Source organism: Mesocricetus auratus, unplaced genomic scaffold, assembly GCF_017639785.1.
Source record: "Mesocricetus auratus isolate SY011 unplaced genomic scaffold, BCM_Maur_2.0 Super-Scaffold_100018, whole genome shotgun sequence".
NCBI lineage: Eukaryota > Metazoa > Chordata > Mammalia > Rodentia > Cricetidae > Mesocricetus > Mesocricetus auratus.
The window spans coordinates 12,512,014-12,538,976 of NW_024429199.1; positions in this window are offsets into that span (position 1 = coordinate 12,512,014).

The window sequence follows — 26,963 nt, forward strand, 5'->3', positions numbered from 1 at the left end:
GGCATGACATGAGCCAAAGCCTTCCATGTTCTTGAGTGTTCTTCTTTGCTAACATTCAGCAAATGTGAGAGGCTGTACACGTCATAGTGGAGTATAAGGTCTGTGTGAGATGTGGTGTCTCTTTAGGGACCCTCTTCTGCTTCCACTGAGTAGACTTGAAAGCTTTCATCCAGCAGTCTCTGCAGCCCTGAGATTTCTGTTCTGAGAAATGAAAGCTATGCCAAACTCCATTTAGAGATCTTTGTGACAGTCTTTTGAAAATATGAACTATAATTACAGATCCACTCACAGTCCAGTGTGACAAGTATTTATTTGGTTGTTCCAATTCCCATTATTGGGATGGATAACAATTGCTTGAGCTGTGAGATGCTCCTGTATGTGTGCAAAGCCATTGTTAAAGGTACTTCTGAGTGTTCTTGTTAAAAATCTAGGAAAGGGTGAGAGAACTTCTGTTACATTTGCTAATCCTGGAAAGGAAAAGGAGACTGCAGGAATACATGTCTGCTGTTACCTATTACACCTCTGAGAAACTTAGAAACTTGTGTTTTTGTTGACAGGCAGCATGGGCCAGTAACCCCAGCTAAGAGAGAAGGATTTTAAGGTCAAAGACTTCCCTGGCCTGAAAAATGAGTTCAAGATCAGTCTGAGGCATTCTACGAGAGGTTATCTCAAAACTTGAAATAGGAAAAGGCCTGGGCTGTAGCTCATGACTGGAGGATTTGCCTAACATGTGAGAGGCCCTGGGTCCAAACCCCCATGCACCCAAAGATAATAAACTACACAGCAAACAGATACTTATCCTAAGAGAGTTCTTGCTTTAGTCCCTATTAACTTTTTAGCTATTTACAAAAAGTTAGGAAAAATACTTTTTCCCCCCTCTGAAACTCAAAGGTCTGTCTTTAGCAAAGCTCTTGAGTGTTCAGTGAAGACATGTGGGCCCTGGCTTGAATTCTGTCTCAGTTGTGACTCTACAGATCTGTTCGACTTCCACTCAAACATTCCACTGCCGGTGACTTTGCATGTTTCAGGCTGTGCTGGCAATAACAAATATGATCCATTTGTTCAAGCTCCTCAACTTTCATTTCTTTGACTGCAGGAGAAACACTTAGGAGATGTAACTTTTCTTTATTATGATCACAATGTTCTACCTTGACACAATCAGAGGTTTTTAATTCTCAGGAAGGCCCTAACCTGACCCAAGCTGCAGGCACCGCCTGTTTAAGCATCTCACCTGTACTTATCCAGCCTGATAACATGTCTCAGGAGCAGCTGCTAACAGGGATCTGGCCTTCACAGCAGAATCTGAGTTAAAAGAAGTGGCACAAGCAGCCATATTTTAAAGGAGCTAACTCAATTATGCACTCAGAATTCCTAAGACATTTAGTGTTTTATCATGAAAACCAACAGGTTTTGGGTTTGTTGTATGTGCTCATTTGACATCGCAGAATGCATTATCCAGGAACAAATGACGGCATGAAGAACACCCTCATTTCCCATGTTCCTTACAACAGTCCCTCTTTAAGCACACTGTATAGAGATGACACCCAAATCACTATATAATTTATTTTGAAATACAACTAAGCCAATCTCCTCTCTACCTAATGAGAAGGGTATTCTGATACCTATAAATGAATTGCTTAACGCATTTCATTATATTCATTTAATGCCTGCTTTTAGAACATGTAGCACCTGCAGCATGTGCTGTCAGGTCGCACTTTGGATACATGAAAATTATGTCATTAAGAGGTTCCTTGAATTTTCACTGGTTTTTAAGACTCATGTATAATCTTGGATGACCTTGAAGCCTTTGCACTCTCAACCACCACCTCCTGTGTCGTCATTACAGATGTACACAGCACATCCAGTTTAGGGTTTTTCAAGTTTTAACTTAATTGATTTCATATTTGTATCAGTGCCTTCAAAACTGCTGAAACACTATCTTCCTAGAGTCAGTTCCCCACTGAGTTCAGAGACAACCATAGAAGGTGGAGAGAAATGTCACTTCTTACATTTCAATAGCTATGAAAACTGTCACTCAATACACCAGATGCATAATACAAAGCAAAGAGTAATTTTTAGTGCAGTGGCTCAGACAACAAAATGCATTTGGAGAATTTTTTCTACAAAGTGTGAGTTTTCATATTTGTCAAACATAATAAACATGGAAGCAGAAGTTAATAAAATTAGCAAAAGGATTTTGGTTGAAAAACAAAAAGCACAGGGATGGTTTCTGATTCTGTTGTTATTAACTTCTGCATGACCTTCACCTAGATACTTAACTTCCCAACTTGTCCCATGTGGAAGGCATTATTCACCTCCCTTGATGGAAACTTGTGAAGCTTAATTAATGATTGGGAACTACTCTGACTTCCAGAGCTAGAGGGTATTGGAGAAATGCAAATTATTATTGTTGTTATTTATTATTTATTATGCTCTGGTCCAACCAAGTTCTAATCTCTGCAGGCTAACCCCTGGAGCTATGGAGGCCAATTAATAATAAATGCATTTTTGATCCTTCCAACGAAACCAAAACGGCCTTAGCAGAAAACTTAAAATCACTCTACAAAACATTTTATTTTTGCAGGTTTAGGAAGAAGTCCCCAGAAATAAGGTTTATGGTTTTGCCAAGAAACCAGTCATGTCATGAATATAAAAAGAACCTCTCTCACTTTTAAGCACCTACCATTTCCACTGCTTGTAATGCCTTTTCTCAATTGAGGCAAAGCCACTGGAAAGTAATGAACCATTGGTCAATGATTAATATTACTACTCAGTAATATTATTAGTGGTGAATACCTAAGCAACTTAAGTGTTAATCCTGGTTCTACAAAATATTATGAAACAGACACACTTCTATTTATAAGTCATGATAAGTTTAAAGCCTTTGGTTTTTTGCTGTGTTTGTGTGTATGCACGCATACACATATTGCATGTGAAGACCAGAGGTAATGTCAGATGTCTTCTCTTTTGCTTTCCACTCTGTATTTTGTTTTTGAATCAGGATATCTCAATTAATCTGGAGTTCATAGATTGGCTAGACTTGTGAGTCAGTGAGAGTCCATGAACCTACATTCACTGCCTCCACAGTGTTGGGGTTTCAGATGTGCACCACCTCTGCTGTTTCAGTTTATGGATGCTGGAGATATGAACTTGGGTCCTCAAGATTATGCAACACATACTTAACAACTGAGTCATCATCCCACCCATGGTGTATGTTATTTATGTGCATACTTGAACAACTCAAAGGGCATATCATAGGAGGAGGGTTGTGTCTTCTTCATCATCCTAACAGATAATGGTCAAGTTTCTATAGGAGGATTTATGGAAAGGACAGGATTAAGACAAATGATGAAAAAAGGGGTGTAAGGAATAAGTGGAGCCGAAGTCCCACATGGAACTGTCCATTACACTCCTTAATCGGTTCACAAGTTCCAAAATACTCAGCTCCACATTCTTCTCTGAGAAACTTGCGTTTATAAGCCATGGGAGTAGGTTGTAGGCCCCTTGGGTCATCCATGAGAGAACAAAAATAATTGGTGCTTGCATAAGCTTATTACCTAGACTGCTATTTATTGCTCCAACACTGAGTTTGAACACTCTGCTGCTGCAAGTGCATTCCTCTGTGGTGAAAATACCTCAAGGAACAAACAAGATATCACAGATCCCGTGGGTTTAATAATTCATCAGTCATCCACTCTATCAATATCTTAAGAGTATAGCTGATAGTTCTCAAATGACTGGGTTTGAATGCAGAGTAGAGCTGAAGTTCTCTCTGTGTCACCTGCTTCTTGTGGCTTTAGTGTTCCAATGCAACGGTTATGGCTAAATGACCCACGAAAATCATCACTTTCTCCATCTAGACTGTGACTTTTCTTCTTATGTTTTCAGTTATTCTCTTCAAGTATATTCTCAGGAATTATAAGATTTAACTGTGTCTTCTTTTCTTACTGAATGGATTTCTGTGGATATTGTCTCTTAGAAAGTTTCTGTTTCCTTCAAACTTACATGTTGTTGAATGAAACCTAGTGGAGGTAAGGTTATCAAACCATACATAGCATGATTCCATGACATTCTGATCATATCAAGTTAGAGTACCATCAGGACATCATGTCAACATCAGACTAGAATACCACCATGACCTAGAATACCAAAGTAACATTCTGATCAGGATTAGGCTAGAGTACCACAGGAACACCATGCCCGTTTCAGAATAGAGTACCATAGTAACATTTTGATCAGCATTAGATGTGAGTGCCACTTAGACATCATGTCAGTATTATATTAGATATCACCGTGACGACATGAACAGTATCAAGCTAGAGTACCACAGTGGCATATATCTGTATTACATTAGGGTATGCCGTGTCCTCATAATCAATACCAACTAAGAAAAAAAAACATTCATTCAATGTTTTGCTAACAAAACAAATATCAAGCAAGCAAACAACAACAACAACAACAAACAACTACCATTATCCTGACTTCCCTCCTTCACTCTCCTATTCCCTTATTTTTCTTTATCGGATTTGACAGAAAAGGTTGAAGGTAGCAGAAAAGTTTAAAGCAATGCCTATTGTTTATGATTTTCTCTATGCCAAAAATTCAAGCTAGTGGTTTTCATATGGGTCTTCTTTCTTTTCTTAACTGCATTTCCAGGGATTGGGCAAGATGATCAAGCTGTTATTCAATCAATGTGAATGTCAAAGATTACAGGGTGAGAAGTTCTTCTGCTTCCTGACATTTGTGCCGTGTCTGTCTGCCTCCTGTACTCTCCCATGTCTAAAAGCTCCAACACAGAGGTGGGTCTATCAGTAGCTTGAGCCTACCAGTCACTCACAGTGAATCATGCTCTTCCTTTTAAAGCTCTCTCCATCCTAACCCCTGGCTATGCTGTCTGTACAGTTCATCCCAACAGTTCATCTGTTGACATGGACAGAGGAGTTTGCATGCGTGATAGTGAATCAGAGATCATTTCTACCAGTGTTTTCTGCTGACTCTCCACACTCACACCAAGCCATTCACAGATAAATAGAAAGCTTCTTGAAACAGAAAGTAGAGAATGACTGGAAACACAGCTGCATTTTGAACATATACTATACACAAAAGTTAGGTCTTTCTGTGTTATTCTACTAGGCATGTTGATCTGTATCACTAACTGCTTATGGACACAGCTACTCATCTGTGCCCTCACCGTACCCTCAGGTTGTGTCAAGACTGAGTGAAATAATGCAGGTAAAAGACTATGAGAGTGGCGCTGGAGAGATGGATGACTCAGAGGTGAATAGCACTGGCTACTTTTCCAGAGAAGCTGGTTTGATTGTCACATGGACAAATCACAACTGTCTGTCACTTCAACTCCAGGGGACCTAACTTCCTCTTCTGGCTTCCATGGTGGCATATGCTCACAGAGACACACATACACTTAAGTAACAGCTTCTTAAATGAGATTAACATGATTCGTAGCATATAAGAACAACTATATAGTGCTAAATACGACTCTTACATTTCCCTGAAAATATATAATAATCTACGAACTGTTATTCATGCTGTTTGCTAAACAGTCTTTCTAATGTAACCTTCCACTATTTCAGTTTATCAAACTCTTATACTCCAATTTATTAGCTGGCATATTAGAGGTTCTTTTCACTTTGGGACAATAAAATAGAACTGTAATATTTAATTGAAAGTGGTTGTCTAAGGTTATATGTTTAACTGTTCACATTTCTTTCTATAGACAATAAAATATAAAAGTAGAAATAATCTAATAATAACACTAGACTGGTGAAACATCTCTGTGAGTAGACGGTAATACTTGGTGAGCTTAAAGAGCTTGGTCTCAGTACCCACACAAAGGCAAAGGGAGTGATCAGCCTCCACAGAGCTGACCTCTGACTTCCTCTTACCCATCAAGGACTGGGTAATAAACTGACAGGACTTAAAGGGAGCAATCTGAGTCAAGAGCCACGTTTGTCACATGCAGAATTCCCACTCAATTTCTGTAAGATTGATGAGAGAGAAGACCAACAAAGGGAACAAAGTATCTTAGAAGGATCGGAGCACATCTGGAACTCTGGGTCAAATTTCCACACTTCTCAAATGTTTTGTAAAAAATTAAATTCTTATGAGCATAAATGGCAGACAGACAGACAGCGTTCCTCTACCAATGTTGTACCATAATCAAAGTTACTATTGGGAAAATATTATTAAATCAAAGCACAAATTAATGATGAGTGCTCTCAAGCTGTGTAACTGTAAGGAAAAACTTGGTCTAAGGACTCAGAAGAGATGGAAAACAGCCTGAACTTTGAGACTTTTCCAGGCCCCAGCCAGGATAGATGAGGCTTCTAAGTGATGGTTGAAAGAATGCTGACACTATGGGACAGTCAGTGTGTATAATAGTGTTGTTTTTCTATTCCCCAAGATCTGTACTCTCAGTAGAATTCTGCAGGGACCTGCACCTCAGCGAGGTAGTGTTCTATTTACAGGAAGAAATTCTTATCTAGGGACATTTGCTGTGGGCATTTTGGAAACAAGATCTCTTCCTTACAGCAAACATCATTAGGCCTTTTACCCAGAGGTCCTTTGGGCAAGAAAATGAGAGCAGGTTACTGTCCTTCCTAACCTGGGTTGTTGTTAAAGTAACACTAATGAATCCCCTGCCTTCTAGCTGAAGAAACTGCTTCTTTCCTTCAGTAGGTTTTAATATTTCAGATTGCCTTCTCGCAAATGTTATGGAATGATGAAAATCAAGTCTTTAAAGTAAGCAAGTGAATGTTATTATCTCTGGCTTAAAACAAAGAAACCGAGCTTCCAAAATATTGGAGCATAGCATGCCAGAATTTTTATGCCCATGGGACTGTCTCGGGGTCACAGCTAAAGGCCCATTCTCACTGCAAAAGGAAGCTACCAGCACTATCCGATGGCGGCTCCTACCCCATGTGCTCTTCCTTTCTCCCTGTAATGAAAACCTGACTTTGACGTTTGTTTTCCTATTTAGATAATTTGACCAAAGTCCAATGGTCCATGAGAAAATGCTGAAATTTCTGGACAGAGTTTTAGCGAAGAACACAAAGCATTATTGCTTTTTAAACCAAAGTTGTGGGTCATTGTTATTAGAGTAGGCTCAGAACACTCTGATCTAGTGAATGCACTGTTCCTTATCAATGACACAGATGTTATCAGTCATGAATGCTTTAGCTTGAATTTAATCTTCGAAGTCTCTTAAGATAGCTGTGTTTACACTAAGATATCTTAGTGTGTCATAAAGACTGCCCTGATTGTTAAGAGGTTCTCAAGTGACTGAAAGTAATGGCACAGTATTTGCCGAAGTCCCTCTAGCCTTGGCACTTAAAGAACTTCAGCACCTACCCTATGTGGGAGGGATTGCCTCTCTCCTGGAGGCTCAGATGTACATTCCCATTATAGGACTACATTGGCACTCTAAGCAGCAAGGGAAATGTAGAGAAGTGTTGCCAAAGTGAGTGGAGGGAATAGAACCATTATTGAGAAAATTAATAAATAAAATAAGAAAACCTGATTCCTTCCAAAGAGCTTAAGCAAAGGTGAGGCAAACATGAAAAATGCACATTTATTTTTATATATTCTTATCTTCAAACCTCCCGCAGGCTCAGGGTGCATTGATCATCACCAATATTATCAAGTGGCTCTGCCTTTGAGTCACAACGAGGTTTTACATTTGATTTTCAAATAAACCCACATATCTGCCCCACTTCTGGGCATGCTTTGCTTTGATGGGATTCCAAGGGAACTCATGCTGCTACACTGAGAATATTTTCACCTACAGGAAAACAATGACAACTATGAGCATTGGCTAAACAAAGACAGGTTCATAAATGAGCTTTGCCAGAGACAACTGTTTCCTAAAGAGTGCAGTGACAACTGCTGGATAATAATTGAAAGTAAAGCTTTAAGAATAAGAACATTTTTGTTTGTTTGTTTGTTTATTTGTTTTTTGTTTTTTTTTAGTAATCACGAGAAACCATGTAAAATTTTATATTAGAAAGTAGGCAAAGATTTTAGGTAAAGAATTCTGATACAGCATTTAATACTATTTTCAAAGCTGTCCATCTAGAAAAATTCAGAGTCCAGATGTATCTAAGAATCTGAAACCCAAAACAAATGGCAAGAATAGGAACATTTTTAATCATGAGGAAATTGCCATCTCAATAGCCTAACGATGTTCAATATTTAAATAGGGTCATTTTAAGATCTAATGAAGTGTTTACAATATTTAATTGAACAATAATTTTCTTTTAGGAAAAAGGGGACTCTTTAAAATATATATTACATTGATTATGTAATAGTTCTAAAGTTAAGACTTACCTTAAAAAATAATTAACCTTTGAAAAATGACTGTAAGGGGTGGAAAAATGGATCTGTAATTAAGAGAGCATACCGCTGCTGCATAGGACAGAGTCTAGTTCCCAGCACCAAAGTAAGCTGCCTGTAATTCCAACTGATACTCTCTTACATTCTCCAGTGGCGCCACACTCATATGCACCACACATAAGTAAAAACAAAACCAAGATGTTGAAATGATGGCTCATGGTTGAGAATATCTATTGCTCTTGCAGGGGACCTTTATTTGATCTCCAATACCCAACTGGTGGCTCACACCATCTGCAAACCTAGGAGATCTGATACAATATCCTGTGTTCCATGGACACCAAGCACACACATCGAGTACCTTCATACATGAAGGTAAAAAACTCATACACATAAAATAAATCTAATTTTTAAAACAAAATCTTAAAAATATGTTTTAGAATAGTCATAGGGAACTAAGAAAGCCAGCATTGAATTGCCTGCGTACGTCTGTGCGTGCTCTGCAAAGCCTAGACCAACACCAAAGTGTGGAATTGTACCAGCAGATGGTACACAAGTGTCCTCTCCGGGAGTATAATAATGACAGGAGTTACTAGTCAGTCTTTTCTCTTGTCCGGAATTTCTTAATGTGAAATATAAATTGAGAATTTCCACTTGTGTTCAGTCCCCTAAACTGAACAAAAATAACCAGTATTAATAAGAAATACTTAAAATAGGTGTTAAATTAAATTCAGTTATAGTTTATTCACTTATCAAATTTAACTTATTTAGTGTGAGCACCATAAAAAGATTTCTACATTAAATGAAAGTCAAAATTTATTTAATGCATATGTCCTTGTTTAAGTAATAAGAGTCTTCATAGTTTCAAGATGGATTGCTTTAGGCAAATATGTCTTGTTCTTTTTAATGCGTGTGAACACATTGTATGAAATTTTCATTTGTTACAATTGAATTTAATTTTATTAATAATTTCCTTCTCATTGATTTGAAATTACATAAAAGCATAGGGTCCACCTTGTAAAGAGAAGCCTTCCCGCCAGCCTGATTCCAGAGCCGCATCAGCCCCAAATAAACACACAGGAGGCTATATTAATTATGAAGCTGTTGGCCTTGCTTGTTTCTTACTGGCTAGCTCTGACTTAAGTATTTACCCCATAATTGCTAATCTAAGTATTCCTCTTACCAGAGAGGTTTCCGGGCTTCCTACCCCATGGCATTACATCTTGACTCCTGTGTCTCTCCTACCCAGAGTCCTCCTGGATTCCTAGTCCCACCTATCTTGGTTCCCTATTGGCTAACAGTGCTTTATTGACATATACACAGGACTTCCCCAACACCACCTACTTCTCAAAGTCCTGTGGAAGGATAATTGGACACTTCTGCCTCAATGCCTTGGGGGTATAAATCTAGTACTTCTGTGCTCTGAATTTTCTACCCCTCAAACTGGGCTATTCGCAGCTTAGCTACTTTGAGTTGTTTTCAGTAATATTGTCAATAACATAAGAGTCTACTACAGATCATTTAGACTCTCATGAAATATAGCCCTCTGTTTCAGCAGTAATAAATATGTGATTATATTTAAATGCTTTTGCAACCTTCATCATGATACTTTTGAATGCTCCCAATGTGTCCTTGTCATTGAAAAAAAGGACAGTCTTCAAAGTATTTAACAATGCTCTAAGATAACATAATCCTAGGAATAAACAGATTTATTTGAATCTTGATTCAAAGATGAGCACATGGTGTTTAGTCAATAATCTTTTTGTTATAATAAAAAGTGTGGCTTTAAAAATATTTTAAACTTCCCATATTCAGGCAAAGTAGAATATTGTTATAAGTTTTTATTGGGTACTTGTGTACTAGGTGCAATGAACTAGGTGTTGAGAATTTAGAACGGAATGAAACAAATTATTTTCTTAAAATTGTATCTCTCTATATGATGGTCAGGAAAAAAGTGATGAATATCACAAAAGCCTGACAAAAAATGATTGAGGAAAACATTTAAGCCAGAAAGAGGATAAGAGAATGAAAATGGATGCTGTAAAGTAGAGAGATACAAGAACACATAGAAAACTGAGAAATCACAGAGATGCAAAAATGAGCAATGAGGTTGCCGACAAAATAATATCTCATGTGGAAAACACATGAAGCCTCTGATGCAAGACTGAGGTTGGCATGTAAGGGGCACAAAATATGAGAAAACTAGTGAGAAAAATCAGATGCTGCAGACAGTTCTGTTCTTCAGAGTACTGTGAGCCATTATAAAAGGCAGGCTTCCATCCTCCCACAGGATTCAAATAGAGAACTTTGAATGGTACATCAGGAGGCACTGTACAGAACTAGGTTTTGTAGCTTTGTGACTTTGTGCAGAATTTTTTTGCCATTATTTTATTTTTTTAATTTCATCTTATATTCCAGCCACAGTCCTCCTTGCCACACTTCCTCCCTCCTTGCCTCTCCTCCTATCTCCCCTGTCCCTTGCATCTTCCTCAACCCACTCCCAGTTCACTACTCTGCATGAGTAAGGACTTGCATGAGGAGTCAACATCATCTGGCACAATAGGTTGGGGCAGAGCCAGGTCCCTCTCCCATGCATTAAGGCAGAGAGCATGACATCCAACCACCGGGAGTGGGTTCCAACAAGTTAGCTCATGTACCAAGTTTGTATCCTACTGCTAGAGGCCCTTCAGATAGTCCAAGCTTCACAACAGTCTCCTACATACTGTGGGCCTTAGTTCAGTCCACCGTGAACCCCAAGACTGTGTTATTAACTGAAAAAAACCTGGTTCTAGTTGTGGTGGGGCTCATGCCTATTTTATCCATATTGTTTATGCAAGAGTTTTCTGCTTGTGCGTTGTAAACAGGATTAAATAAATTCAACCACGGGTCAAAAGGCAGAGCAAGAAACCAGTTAACAGCAAATCACATGGAGGGTAAGGAAGAGTAGGGGGACAGATAGAGAGGCACATGGGAAGTAGAAGGCACGGACATTGGGCTTGGGAGATTTTGCTTGAGGGGGTTTAAGATAAAAGCCTTTTCTGTGGTATCTGCAGAGAAGGAAGATCAGCCAGGTACTTTCCCTGCCTTTCTGAGCTAGCAGGTTTTCATCCCAGCATCTGGTTCCCAAGTCTTTATTGGCAAAATCACATGTATGAGATTTGGCTAAAAACAACAGTGACTCATGATATCCTTGAATAGGAATAAAAACTTCACCGAACTTTCAAATATGGTTATCAAAGTTATCTTTTGTCTTAATTTTTCCTCTCTTCCCTTTTTCTCTCTTCTTTTTTGTGTGTGGACAAACTGTTATTATTCAGACACTTGAGAATGGAGAGGTGCTGAAGTCATCCATGTTATCTGATGCTCTTAACCAGGGAGGTCTTTCTGGCCTTTTCACTAAACAAAACTAGTTTATGTTTCTTATGTCCCTATCTTGAATTCATTCTCTACTTGAGTTATACAGTAAAGATGATAACCCAATAAACTTCCTGACTTGTATATTTCTTACAACCAGGTGGTACCAAAAGAGAGGATTTCTTATTATATAATTCACATCAGTCTCCTTCTTTAGGTTCCAATGACCCAGGTAGAGCAATGTGGTTTGGTACAGTAGTAGGAAAACTGGACCTGTTAAGAAAAATAAACTTATTCGAACCATATAAAATAGGATCCAAAAGATCCCTGAACAAAGAACAAATGGTTTTCTATGGGTAACAGAGTTCTATCAGTGTTTGCTAAGCATTGAAAGTTACATCCCACCTCTAAGCACCAGTCTTCTCATTAGTACATCGGAGGAATGATATGGACCTCATAGAGTTGTGATAATGAGCTAAAAAGTGTTAACAAAGTGCTTCTTCTAAATGGCTACTCCTAATGACTGATGCCTTAGAAAAGTTTGAAATATATCATGCAACACTCATTAGAGGAGATTCAAGCTTCCAATTATATTGTAGAGTGACATTCTTTTCCAGAAACATGGTATCTTAAGAATTGAAAGTTCTAGCAGAAGCTGAGAAGTTGATGGAAAAGGCCACATTAAATCAAAGACATCTGCTCAGAGTTACCAACACTGTGAAGACTGTTTTCAAGCTAAAACGTACCACTACAATGACTATTTGATGTGAGAGTTCAATAGAAGCCTACTTGGATATGGCATCTGCCTTTGTTCAGGTATGAGCATCCTCCTGGCCAGGTAGCATAATACTTAGTGGTTTTGCTCCAGTGCAATAATATAGTCTGAGTAATAATAGCCCAAGATTAAAGACTATGAACAAAGGGATAAAAACAAGGAGCAAGGGCTGTTAATTTCTTTTTTTTTAGATCTCATCCTTCTTTTAATCAAATGACAGTCTAGGACTAAACGTTCCTGAAAGTCTTTTCAGAGTTTGAGTCCCCAGATGAAGAAATACCAGGGATGCATTCTATTCCACAGTTTTGTAAAACCAGAAGCAATGACTTTATAGTGAATAATCCTTCTCTCTGACATTAAAAATGAATTAGATTAGTAACCCTTTAATTCTGGATATTTTTAAAAGAAACAGGTACTGTATTGGGCCACAGGAGAAGTTCCAACTTTTGGAAGTCAAGTACACACCCGAAGCATCTTACCTTAATCCTTCATGCCTGACTTCTGATTAGTTTCAACTTGGATGACAGAAAGCAATTTCCAGCTAAGTGCTGAACTCCAGTGGTTTGCCTTCACATCTGGACCTCCAGGGCCTTACTTAAATATCCCATCTTGTAAAGGGTCTCCACAAACTCTGCCTTTTTTGCAAAGTCTTATCCTTAAAGATATTACATGACTTTCCATTCCAATCAGTGCATTAAGCCAAAAGCAGTGAAAGTTGTCTTTGATCTTCTCATACTACTTCCCTATGATGAAAGTAGAAAAGAGGGAAAAACCATATTTCTTTGCAACTGTTTTTATGATACACTAAGTGTGACATATTCCAGACATTATAAGAAGGACCAAACTTAAAAGGCCTGGGGATATCTGCATAGATGTTACATATCTCAGTTGATAGAAGCTAAAAAGGGAAAACATTGTCCTAGACAACCACATATTTTCATTCATTAGCTCAGAAATACAAACATCTTCCTAAGACAAGGTATAGTTTACATAAAGAATGACTACTCACTGTTCATTTTCAATCCTATCAATGTAATTTTTCAAAGCAGTTATTAAATTGGAGATTTCAATAAAAAACCTTGCATCAAATTAAGAAGTAGTGTGGAAAAAAACCAGAATAGCCAAAAGAACCCCGTACAACAAAGAAACTTCCAGAGGCATCACCATCCCTGACTTCAAGCACAATTATAGAGCTATAGTGTAGAAAAAAGCTTGGTATTGGCATAAAAATATACAGATGGACAATGGAATAGAATTGAAAACCCTGATATTAACCCACACACCTGTCAATACATGATTTTTGACAAAGAAACTAAAGTTATACAATGGAAAAAAGAAAGCATCTTCAACAAATGGTGCTAGCATAACTGGATGCTGACATGTAGAAGATTGCTGATAGATCCATATCTACTGCCATGTACAAAACTTAAGTCCAAATGGATCAAAGACTTCAACATAAATCCAGCCACACTGAGCCTCTTAGAAGAGAAAGTGGGAGGTACTCTTGAATGAATTGGTTCAGGAGACCAATTCCTGAACATAACACCAATAGCACAGACACTGAGATCGACAATTAATAAATGGAACCTCCTGAAACTGAGAAGCTTCTGTAAGGCAAAGGACACAATCAGCAAGACAAAAAGGCAGCCCACAGAATGGGAAAAGATACTCACCAACCTCTCATCTGACAGAGGGCTGATCTCCAAAATTTACAAAGAACTCAAGAAGGAAGTCTCCAAAACACAAAAGAATACAATTAAAAAGTGGGGTACAGAACTAAATAGGGAATTCTCACTAGAAGAGTCTAAAATGGTGAGAGACACTTAAGAAAGTGATCAACACCTTGGGCAGTAGATCAGTATTTATCCCGAGTATACACATGGACTTTGGACTCCCATCCAACAATGTGAGATGCACTCTCACCCTGAACTCTTGGGGCAGGGTCTAGGCCCTGCCTTGGAAGAAATAACAGACTATGGACACCCCCAAGGAGGGCCTCATCCTCCCTAGGGAAATGAGGGGATACTGGGGGGTTGGGGGAGAGCACGGGAGGAGGGGAGGGAAATGGAGAAGGACCTGGAACTGACTTGTGAAGCAATCTTGTTTCTAATCTAAATTTAAATTTAAAAATAAATAAAAAATTTAAAAATAAAAAAGAAAGTGCTCAACATCCTTAGCCATCAGGGAAATACAACTCAAAACAACTCGGAGATACCATCTTACACCAGAAAGGATAAAATCAAAAAATCAATGACAGTCTATACTGGAAAGGATGTGGAGAAAGAGGAACACTCCTCCATTGCTGGTGACAATGCAAACTTGTACATCCACTTTGGAAATCGGTATGGGGGTTTCTCAGGAAAATGAGAATCAGTCTGCCCCAAGATGCAGCAATTACACTATTAGGCCTATACCCAAAGAATGAACATTCATACAACAAGGACATATGTTCATAGCAGCAGTGTTTGTAATAGCCAGAACCTGGAAGCAACCTAGATACTCTTCAATCAAAGAATGAATGGAGAAAATATGGTACATTTACAAAATGGAGTATTACTCAGTGGAAGAAAAAAAATCTATGAAACCTTGAAATTCACAGGCAAATGGATGGAAATGGAAGAAAACATCCTGAGTGAGGTAACCCAAATCAAAAGACAAGCAGGGTATGTACTCACTCATATATGACTATTAGACATAGAGCAAAGGACTACCAGCCTACAATCCACACTACCAGAGAATCTAGGAAACAAGGAGAACCTCAAGATAAGAACACATAGTCCCCTGAAGAAGGGGAGAAGAAAAGGAATCCCTGAGAAATTGGGAGCATGAAGGGAGAGAAGAGGGTGGTGGGAAGTTGAAGGGGAAGGAGAACAGGAGGGATCAGGATAACTGAAACAGAGGAGGAACAGAGGAGTGCAAGAAAGGAGATGCCTTGATAGAGGAAGCCAGTATAGGTTTGGAAAGAGGTCTGGCACTGGGGAAATGTTCGGGGATCCTCAGGGATGACCCCAGCTAAGAATCTAGGCAATGGTAGAGAGGCCCCCTTTGATGCCCTTCTCCAAATGAGAATGATGACTACTTTGGTTGCCATTCCTAGTGCTTTCATCCAGTAGCTGATTGAAGGAGAAGTAGACACCCACAGCTAAACACTGATCCATACTCCTGGAATTCAGTTGTGGAGAGAGTGAAGGGATGAGCAAAGGAGCCAAGACCATGCTGGAGAAACCCACAGAAACAGTTGCCCTGATCTAGTGAGAGCATGCAGATCCTAGTCATAAATCTGGGGAACTAGCATTGGACTGAACCAAGCCTTCTTAATGTGGGTGCCAGCTAGGAAGCCTGGACACTCTATGGGACCGCTAACAGTGGAGCCAGTGTTTATTCCTAGTACACAAATGGACTTTGGGAGCCCATTCCCTATAGAGGGACATTACTGCAGTCCAGAAACACAAAAGAGGACCTAGGCCTTCTCTAAATCATGTGAGGGACTTTGATGGTCCCCCGTGGAGGGCCTCACTATCTTTGGGGAGTGGGTTGGGGATTCATTAGGGGGTGTGGGAGAATGGGAGGGCGGGGGGGGGAAATGGGGGATTCATATGTAAAATAAGATCGTTTCAAAAAAAAAAGAAGTGGTTTGTAGATTGATGATAAGTAAAACAAATACAACAGTGGTAAAATACAGAGAAAACCAACAGCAAGATCTATTCGCTTAACAATATTTAAGCAGAAAAAGGCATTATTACTACCAAAGCAAGAATGTTAAAGAACAGATTTCCAGACCCGATTTGCTATGTTTGACTGAATTCTATTTTTTTTTTACCATTGCCAATCCCACATTCCACCAACCCTCTGCCTTGGTAACTACCTTTCTAATCTTTTATTCTTAGTTTGAATTTTAGGTTCCATATATTGTTGAAATCATGACAGGTTTATTTTGCTTACGATATTTCTTATGTTCTTCTCTGGTTTTTAAATCATCTATATATCTCTTTTAAGGCTGGATGATATTCTGCTTTCTATATATAGAAGTCTGCATCCATGTAACATTGATAAATATTTCAAATTGTGTATTATAGAAATGATGTTTCTGTGCACATACAACATAAATATCTCTGTTTTCGGATTACTGTTGCTGTGGTGAAAATCCATGATCAAAAACAAGTTAAAGAGGAGTTTAGTTAGCTTTATGCATCTATTATAGTCCATTGATGAAAGCCAAGACGGAACTCCCATAGGACAAGAACCTGAAGACATGAGATGATGGAGAGACTATGAGAGAAAGCTGCTTACTTGCTTGCTCATCTTGGTTTGCTCAGTCTGCTTTCATAGAGCAACCAAGACAAACAAACAAAGTGCTTGCTCCTCCCACATCAATCATTAATTAAGAAGATGCTCTTTCGGTTTGCCTTCATCATGATCTTATAAACACAGTTTCTCAATTGAGGTTCTTCCCTCTCACATACTGCTTGTGTCAGGTTGATTAATTGAGAAAATTAACTTTATTTTTAATATATCCCAAACTTTGCAGCACTTTCTGAAGTATATGGCAATACTATGTTTAATTTTGAGGTCTTCCTATATTAATTTCCATAATTGTTATACTAATTTTATTGACACATATTTGTTTGCTGTTTCATATGTCATTGACAAAACTTTTATTTTTCCTGATTGTTGTGTATATATGTTATATGTTGCTGTGGATTTAATATTCACTCCACTGAGTTAGAAAGTAATGTTTAGTCTCATTCTATAAACCTGTTTTGTGTTTGTGTGCTTTGATTTGGAAAAAAACTATCTATTTCAAAAACTTTCAATTTTAATTATTAATTTTGTTGTGTTGCTTACTTTTTAGATATTAATTCTTATCATATTTTTGTGTAAAATATTTTCTCCTCTTCCATATATCACCGTTGCTAAGTGTCTGGGTTCCCCATTCAATGTATGGACATCCATTTCTTTGTAAATACCATCTAACTTGGCTCTTAGCTATTTAACTTATTGTTTAAAATGAAAAAATAATTGTAAGAAACATTTAAAGGATTAAACTAAGTTAGTGTTAGAAAATAAAATTAATTACAACAGAAACTTAAAGACAATTCTATGATTCAAATTATAATAAAGTTAAATGGTAGTCTGATTTTGGAAAACAAAATTAATAAGACCTTTGTCTAGAAAAGGGAAAGATATTCAATACAGGAAAGTATTTTTGGATCAAGAGAAATAGCTTCCAAATTAAGGACACATGCCCCCATTAGTAGAGTTTATGTGTATTTACATTTAAGATCCTTTACACTACTAAGTGTTAGAGTTCTAATATTGGAAATTATCAGATCAAATTAATCCTGTCAAGACAGATGCAATTATGCAATATAAATTTAAAAATGAGAAAATATTACATATTTAATTTATAGGAAATTAGATCTAAAATTCTAAGCCTTTTTTGACTTTACCTGTTGCACTCATGACTTCAGGTAAATTCGTGAGTTAGAAAGTTTCCATTTCTCAGGATATTACACATTCATTATGACACATCAACAGTTAGATAGCCACAATTTTCAGATTGACCATAATGCAAGTTGCCTCATTAACTCAGAAAACAGCCTTCAATTTTAAACAATTGCTCAGTTATTTCTTGATGATGACCTCCCTAGAGAGCATTTATTTTCAAATGACTAAATTCAGAGCTCAACCTAAAGATTAATGTAGCTAAAAAATATGGCTCAGTATAAGTGCTGAGCCTCCCCACCTACACATTGTCCACAAGAAACATCTTTGTCTCAAATTAAGCCCAGTTTACTATGAAAAGTGCAGCTGCCTTTCAGTCCATCGGATCATAAGCCCCACCATTGTTATTATCACACCTTTGGGAAGCTTGGAAAGCTGATGTTTTCACAATAGCAGACTGACCTTGGAATAACATTTGTAAAAAATAAGTATTATTCTATACCACTTATGATTCAGTATTAAGTTCAAAACACTGTAGAATTTCTCAATGTGGGTAAATTTCAGAATGGATATGTTATGTTTTCCAACTTACCATGAATAAAATATGTGGAAGTTCATCATAAATCAACTGAGTTTGGGAACAAGAAGCTTGAGAAAGACTATTTTATTCATTTTTCTCCTATATTGGTAAGAAAAGTGTGAATTTTGTGGAAATTCTACTAAGGAATAATTAATGGCAACAGTTCTAACTGCAACATAGTAAGTTTGGGTAAGTTTTCATGAATATTTCCTTTCTTTCAGTTTTCTACCATACTGGACAATACAAAAGAAATAAGATTATTAAAATACCCTGCTTGGGTATTCAATACTTCAATGAGCAGGCTAACCTCCTTTTATTCCCCTTGTCTGTCTGAGCTCTGCATGTTTAAAGACAGGACTGGAATTTAGTAACAATTTGACTTTTCTTAGCCTTACTTTCTTTTGGTTACTTCCTTTTGACATGGAATAGAACAAAGCCAGGTCACTAAGACAGAAATTATGACTCTGTCCCTTATCTTTCAATTCCATGGTCAAACATATACTCTTGCATTCTCTGAACCTCGGCTCTCTTGGCTAGAGCAAGCTTCTGCATCTATGAAGCAGTGACGAAGCAGCAGCACAAAGCATGAGCAGAGACACCTCCAGGTGTTTTGTCACTGTGATAAGGGGCACTCTGGAGAGCAGGCCACAGAACGAGTACATCTTGGCCAGATGCAAGGTCAATGCCTCTGTGCCGTTGTGGCAGTGCATTCATCTTTAGTTGCACTTGGCTTTGTTGCCTTGTCTCACAATGTTGATTTATTTCTAAGAAACCTTGTCAGGAAAATGAAGAATGTATGTGATCCCTTGAAAAATGTGACTTTTTTCCCCACAGCTCCTCTTACAGGTTAAGCCTGCAGAGCTACTGACCTTGCTTTGTGTTACTCCATGTCAATAAGAAGTAACTATAAAGAAGGGAATAATAACTTTGCCCTCACTTGTCTTGGTGATATAATTCATTTAAACTATCTGTGGGTATGAAAGGGGTTCCGTTGTGTCCAGATTGGCCCAGGCATCACGACAGCATGGGCTTAATAGGACTATGTAGGAGCCATGGACACAGGTTGATTTTTAATACTTAAACATTGAGATATCAAGTACTGTAGACTCCTGTATATTTGCTATAGACATAGACAAGCATAATCTATGTTTTCAGGCATATTCCAATATTTTATATGGTCTTTGTTAAAAACATTCTGTTTCTTATGCATCCCAATTTCACAAAACTATTAATAAAATATCACTTCCTCTTGATTACAATGAATTATTCCAGCCTGCCTTAAAGTTATTTCCATGTAAACAAACATACAAGCACATTTCAAATGCCCCCTTAGCTGTAAGTTCCTTTAAATGATCATGATACACTGAGGAAGGTCAGTTTGGCCTGCCTAAGATACTTAGACTTCACCTCTCTTCTGCTAATAAAACTGTATGTGAAATAGGAGCCCAAAGCTCTTTGTGGGCAGATGGGTTAGGGATGGAAACCTCAGTATTCTCAACAGCGTCTGACTGGGCACTTCATGAGCTCTCTGTTCCTTTCCACAGGGAAAGGAGAGATAACCTCTGCTGAGAATGCCTGCTGACTCACACTCCACACTAGGCTCATGGGATGCACCAATCTCTCATCTCCTACTCACTATGTTCTTGTGGGTATCTACTGCATTTCTATTCACTTTATCATCTTTCATTAGAAATCTTACAGCTTAACTCACCTGCAACCATGCAGATGTACTTGTGAACTAGGATCTCAACAGAGAGGCTAGAGTTGAATTCTCTAAGAATTCTGTCAGTTCTGAAAGACTGGACATTCTAAGAAGTTTACAGAAAGAAAACTGACAAATTCAAGCAGGTCACATATTTTTGGTCCAGCTCTTGGAGGAATGTCATGGAGCCACCTATCTAGCCTCATTGTAGGAATGTCTATTACTTCTCCTTGTTCAGAATTTTGACAAGAGTTTTTTGAGAATGTATGTATGTCTACCCTCTCTGTTCCTAATCACATCTGACTTGGCACTTCACTGTCTTGTCACCAGATCAAGTTGACTGTTTCCTGTTAGCATTTTCTAGTCCAAAGCAAGGCCATTTTTCACTTCCATAGTAAACGTTAAATTAGATTGAATGATTTATCTTCTTTCATCATCACTTTATGAAAACATGCAAACTATTAAATGTTATTAATATGTTCTTGGTCATATATCCTCCTTGTAAGTGTAGCAGATAGGTGCATATTTGGGTAACAAATTGAAAACTTTAATGAAGCTTTGTAAAAGTCATATTTCCTTAGCTATCCTTTGTATTATTTGTGTGTGTGTGTGTGTGTGTGTGTGTGTGTATAATTTTACAATGTGTTTTTACTTGCAAACATTTGTCTTCTTGGCCATTTAGGTATAAAACAGGTAAATCTTTATACATAACTTAAAAATATCCTTCAAACACTCCAAATGTATGTATTTTGTTTTGGAGAGTTATAATTAATATATAATTATCAAAAATTCATTTAATTATAAAAAAATTTTAACTTGAATAATAATATACTGTATAAGCACCATAGAATTGACATAATTAGTGTAGTTAAAATTAATTAATGAATGTACATGAGATAATATATTAATGAAAGATATTTTTATTTTAATTTTAAATAGCTTTTTTTACATGTCAATCCCAGTTCCCTCTCCCTCCTCTCCTCCTAAACCATGCCCCCCATGCTCCCACCCTATTGCCAATTCCTTCTACATAGGAGATATCTAGAGTCTATCATTTCACTCAGGGTAGGATCCAGGCACTTCCCTAAGAATCCAGGCAAAGAGAGCAACCCTTTTTGTGTTATGGACACACGATGTCTGTTAATATTCGAGGGATAAACACTGATCCACTGCTCAGGACCCCATAGGTAGCCCAGGCCTCCTCATTGACTCTCACATTCAGGGGGTCTGGATCGGTCCCATGCTGGCCTCCCAACTGTTGGTCTGGGATCCAAGAGCTCTCCCCTGTTCAGATCACCTGTCTCTGTTGGTTTTGCCAGCCCATTCTTTGCCAATTGGCTCATCGCTCCTCTCTCTCTGTTGCTGGGTTCCTTGGGATCTGTTCAGTATTTAACTATGGGTGTTTGCCTCTGCTTCCATCAGTCACTGGATGAAGGCTCCAGGATGGTTATAGACATCAAGTTCACTATCAGGAATGGTCATTCGAGGTGGTCTCTGCACTATTGCTTAGCTTGCCAATTAGTGTCAGCCCTTTAGATCACTACAGGTCACAATGATGCCTGACCTGTCTTCTAACCTATGATTCTCTCAACCCCCTATCCTACCCCCCCCCAGTCAACCTTCCTGTTCCTCCACGACCTACTCTCTCTTCCACTTCTCCCCCTCTCTATTTCCCAGGTCCCCCTCCACCCCACCCCTCGCTGTGTTCCCCATCTGTTCAGAGGATCTTGCCTCATTTATCTTCTCTTGGGTACCATGCATATCTTTTAGGTTCTTTCCTGTTTCCCAGACTTTCTGTCAGTGGAAGCACAGACTGGCACTCTCCTGATTCATGTCTAAAATCCATACATGAGTGAGTACATACCATGTTTGTCTTTTTGTGACTGGGTTACCTCACTCAGGATGAGGGCTAATCTCCAAAGCCCTCAAAGAACTCAAGAAGCAAGTCTCCAAAACACCAAAGGATCCAATTAAAAGGTGGGGTACAGAACTAAACAGAGAATTCTCAATAGAGGAGGCTAAAATGGTCAAGAGACACTTAAGAAAGTGCTCAACATCCTTAGCCATCAGGGAAATGCAAATCAAAACAACTTTGAGATACCATCTTACTCCTGTCAGAATGGCTAAAATCAAAAACACCGAAAGACAATTTATGCTGGAGAGGATGTGGAGAGAGGGGAACACTCCTCTACTGCTGGTGGAAGTGCCAACTCATACAGCCACTTTGGAAGGCAGTATGGAGATTCCTCAGAAAAATGGGAATTAATCTACCACTAGACCCAGCAATTCCACTCTTAGGCAAATTCATACAACAAGGGCATCTGCTCCACTATGTTCATAGCAGCATTATTTGTAATAGCCAGAACCTGGAAGCAGCCTAGATGCCCCTCAACTGAAGAGTGGATAGAGAAAATATGATACATTTACACAATGAAGTATTACTCAGCAGAAAAAAACAATGGAATCTTGAAATTCGCAGGTAAATGGATAGCAATGAAAGATATTTTATCAATTATTTTGATATGGCTTAGATGAGAGAATCAATGAATCTTCACAAGATAGAAAATAAACTATTGCTACTAAAATCCATCATTCATTTTTCTAATAGGTATCATTTTCTGTTTGAATTGTTGCAAAAGCAAGCCTTCAGCAGAGAAAAAAGATGGTTTGCTCTGCCATTTTTGCCTCTCTACTGGTCTCTACTATACACAGGTTCTCTGAACTTGTGTTAAATCACACCCAAAGAAACCACCACACCCTATAATACACATTCCAGCTCCAAGTCAACTGTTAACTGGTTGCATTCACTAGATTGCACTAAATTTGCTCACCAGTCTCATGAACACACATATATAGAAATTAAACTTTGCTTCATCTTGGGCTGCTTAAGACACAATCACCATGTTTAATGCTTATAGACAAACATAAATATGTCAGAAACTTTACGGAGAATTTGACACTGGGTCTTGCAGTGGAGCCTGATGTTGCTAGCTTTGCTCTGGCTTTCTTTCTAAAGATCCTCATAACATGTTACAGACTCTGAAGGAAGTCTACTTTTATGTATGAGCTGTTATTGATGCAGCTAAGCTCTCATAAAGCAGCAGCTTGAGCCACCGTTTGATCATTTCCTGAAGAAAAGGGAAACCTAATTCATCTTTGTAACCCCAGTACCTAGCACCGTACCTGAAGCACAGTGGATGCCCAATATGTACTTTGTTCAATGACTAAGAGGATGTAAAAATGAGCAAATTAATAAACAAGCTGACGAGATACTCCATAAAAAACAGAAAATGCATCTGTTTATCCGAGATTTCCAGTCATAATAGCACAACTGTGATTTACAACTGAATCAAAATTAAGCATTTTCTGAATTATATTTCGGTCACATATATATTTTGCATAAAAAGGCCCATTAAATGTTATATCTTGGGCTGGTCCACTTCCGCCCACACCCAGGGCAGAGGATAGATGTTGACTCACCCCCCTAGACAGTCGACCAAGTGACCAGGAGTCTGCAAAGAGAGCTGGTCCACTTCCATCCACACTCAGAGCAGAGGACAGAGACAAGCAAGCAACCAGGAGCCGGCAGAAAGAGCTGGTCCACTTCTGCCGACACTCTGGGCAGAGGGCAAAACAAGGTCGACTCCTCCCAGGACGGACAACCAAGCCACAAGGAGCCTGAGGGAGAGCTGGTCCACTTCTGCCCACACTCAGGGCAGAGGCCAGAGGCCAGAGAGTATTGGATTTGTTTGCACACACCAAAAGGGAACCCTGGTTGCCTACGCACCAGGAGAGGAAGAGACTCTTTCTACACCCACTGGAAGAAGTGATGGGGAAGAGGCAATATAAGAACGCACTCAGCAACAGAAAAACAAATATGACACCACCAGAGTCTAGAGATTCTACACCAGTAAGATATGAACACTCCAGTGCGGATGAAGCAGAAGGGAATGACCTTAAAAATGCCTTCATGAAAATGACAGAGGACCTCAAAGAGGATGTGAGAAATCCCTTAAAGAAATGGAAGAAAAAACAAATCAAAACTGCAAGAAACAGAGGAAAACACAAAACAAAAAAATCCAACAAATGCAAGAAATGGAGGAAAACACGAAGCAAAAGTTACAAAAGCAATTCAAACAGTGCAAGGGTTGAAAGCTGACATGGAAACAATAAGAAAAACACAGTCTGAAGAATACTGGAAATAGAAAAACTGGGGAAATGGTCAGGTACTATAGATGCAAGCATAACCAACACAATACAAGAGATGGAAGACAGAATCTCAGTTGTTGAAGACACACTAGGAGAAATAGATTCATCAATCAAAGAAAATCTTAAGTCCAACAAATCTCTAACACAAAATATCCAGGAAATATGGGACACCGTGAAAAGACCAAACCTAAGAATAATAAGTATAGAAGATGAAGAAACCCAACTCAAAGGGACAGCAAACATATTCAACAAAATCATAGAAGAAAACTTTCCCAACCTGAAGAAATACATGCCAATGAAGGTACAAGAAGCTTACATAACACCAAATAGAGTGGACCACAAAAAAAGTTCCCTGGCCACAAATAATCAAGACCCTAAGCATACAGAATAAAGAAAGAATACTTAGAGCAGATAAGGAAAAAATTCAATTAACATAATAAAGGCAAACCTAGAAGAATTGCACCTGATTTTTCCATGGAAACTCTGAAAGCCAGAAGGTCCTGGATAGATATTCTATCAACACTAAGAGACTACATGGATGCCAGCCCAGACTACTACACTCAGCAAAGATTTCAAACACTATAGATGGAGAAAACAAGATATTCCATGACAAAACAAGTTTTAAACACTACATATCCACTAACCCTGCCCTACCGAAAGTCCTGGGAGGAAAACTCCAGTCCAAGAAAGCTAACTACCAGAAAAACATAGGAAATAGATAATCCCACTTTACCAACACCCAAAAGAGAAAAAGGGTGGAAATCCACATACAATTCCACCAAGAACAACCATTCTAAAACAAAAGAGAATGAGCAATCAAAGGTCATTAATATTCCTCAATAATAATGGTTTTAACGCGCCCATAAAAAGGCACAGGCTAACAGAATGGATTCAAACACAACACCCGTCCTTCTGCTGCATACAAGAAACACACCTCAGCCTCAAAAACAGACATTACCTCAGAGATGAGAGTTGTGAAAAGATTTTCCTATAAAATGGTCACAAGAAACAAGCAGGGGAAGCAATCCTAATATTTTACAAAATAGACTTTAAACTGAAAGCAATCAAAAGAGATGAAGGAGGTCATTTCATATTCATCACAGGAAAAATCCAGCAGGATTCAGTCTTGATTCTGAACATCTAAACCCCAAATACAAAAGCATCCACATTCATAAAAGAAACATTATTAAAACTCAAACCACACATTATAGTGGGAGACTTCAATACCCCACTGTCACCATTAGACAGGACTACCAGAAAGAAACTTAACAAAGACACAAAGGAACTAATAGAAGTTATGACCCAATTGGGCTTGACAGACATCTATAGAACATTCCATCCAAACACAAAAGAATATGCCTTCTTCTCAGCACTACATGGAACCTTCTCAAAAATTGACCACATACTTGGCAACATAGCAACCCTCAACCGGTACAAAAAAATTGGAATAACTCCATGTATCTTATCAACCACCATGCTTTAAAATTAGAGTTCAACAACACAAATTGCAGAAACCATAAAAACTCATGGAAATTGAATAATGTGCAATTGCACCACACGTGGGTCAAAGAAGAAATAAAAAAAGAAATTAAAGACTTTCTAGAATTCAATAAGAATGAAGACACAGAACATCCAAACTTATGGGACACTTTGAAAGCAGTACTAAGAGGAAAGTTCATAGCACTTAGTGCCCACATATAGAAATTGTAGAATAGCTATACTAGAGAATTAACAGCACAGCTGAAAGCTCTAGAACACAAAAAAGCAAATTCACCCAGGAGGAGTAGATGCCAGGAAATAATGAAATGGAGCACTGAAATCAATAAAGCAGAAACTAGGAAAACAATACAAAATAATCAAGGTAACTAAGAGTTGGTTCTTTGAGAAAGTCAACAAGAGAGACAAACATTTATCCAAACTTACCAAATGACAGAGTGTGAACATGCAAATTAACAAAATCAGAAATGAAAAGGGGGACATAACAATGGACATTGAGGAAATCCAGAGAATCATCAGGTCATACCTTGAAAACCTGTGCTCCACAAAATTGGAAAATTTAAAGGAAATGGACAACTACCTCTATAGATATCACCTGCCAAAATTAAATCAAGAACAGATAAGCAATTTAAGTAGATGTATAACACATAAGAAAATAGAAGTAGTCATCAAAAGTCTCCCAACCAAAAAAACGCCCAGGGCCAGATGGCTTTAGCGCAGAATTTTACCAGAAATTCAAAGAATAGTTTATATCAATACTCCTCAAAGTATTCCATGAAATAGAAGCAGAAGGGTCTTTGCCAAACTGTTTTTTTCCGAGGCTTCAATAACCTTGATACCAAAGCCACACAAAGACACAACTAAGAAAGAGAACTTCAGAATAATACCCCTCATGAACATTGATGCAAAAATACTCAAAAAAATAATGACAAATCGGTTCGAAGAACACATCAGAAAACTCATCCACCATGATCACGTAGGCTTCATTCCAGGGATGCAGAATGGTTCAACATGTGAAAGTCTATCAATGTTATCCACGATATAAGCAAGCAGAG